The sequence below is a fragment of the Salvelinus alpinus genome, unplaced genomic scaffold (assembly GCF_045679555.1).
Source record: "Salvelinus alpinus unplaced genomic scaffold, SLU_Salpinus.1 scaffold_171, whole genome shotgun sequence".
In the NCBI taxonomy this organism is placed as follows: Eukaryota; Metazoa; Chordata; class Actinopteri; order Salmoniformes; family Salmonidae; genus Salvelinus; species Salvelinus alpinus.
The window spans coordinates 31,640-32,056 of record NW_027256112.1 but is presented as its reverse complement, the minus strand read 5'-3'; positions in this window follow the sequence as shown (position 1 = coordinate 32,056).

Sequence of the window (417 nt, the reverse complement as noted above, 5' to 3'; positions counted from 1 at the left end):
TGGTGGTCTCTAGTGTTACCTATATGTCGGTGGTCTCTAGTGTTACCTATTTGTCGGTGGTCTCTAGTGTCGGTGGTCTCTAGTGTTACCTATATGTCGGTGGTCTCGAGTGTTGGTGGTCTCTAGTGTTGGTGGTCTCTAGTGTTTCCTATATGTCGGTGGTCTCTAGTGTTGGTGGTCTCTAGTGTTACCTATATGTCGGTGGTCTCTAGTGTTGGTGGTCTCTAGTGTTACCTATATGTCGGTGGTCTCGAGTGTTGGTGGTCTCTAGTGTTGGTGGTCTCTAGTGTTTCCTATATGTCGGTGGTCTCTAGTGTTACCTATATGTCGGTGGTCTCTAGTGTTGGTGGTCTCTAGTGTTACCTATATGTCGGTGGTCTCTAGTGTTACCTATATGTCGGTGGTCTCTAGTCTTAC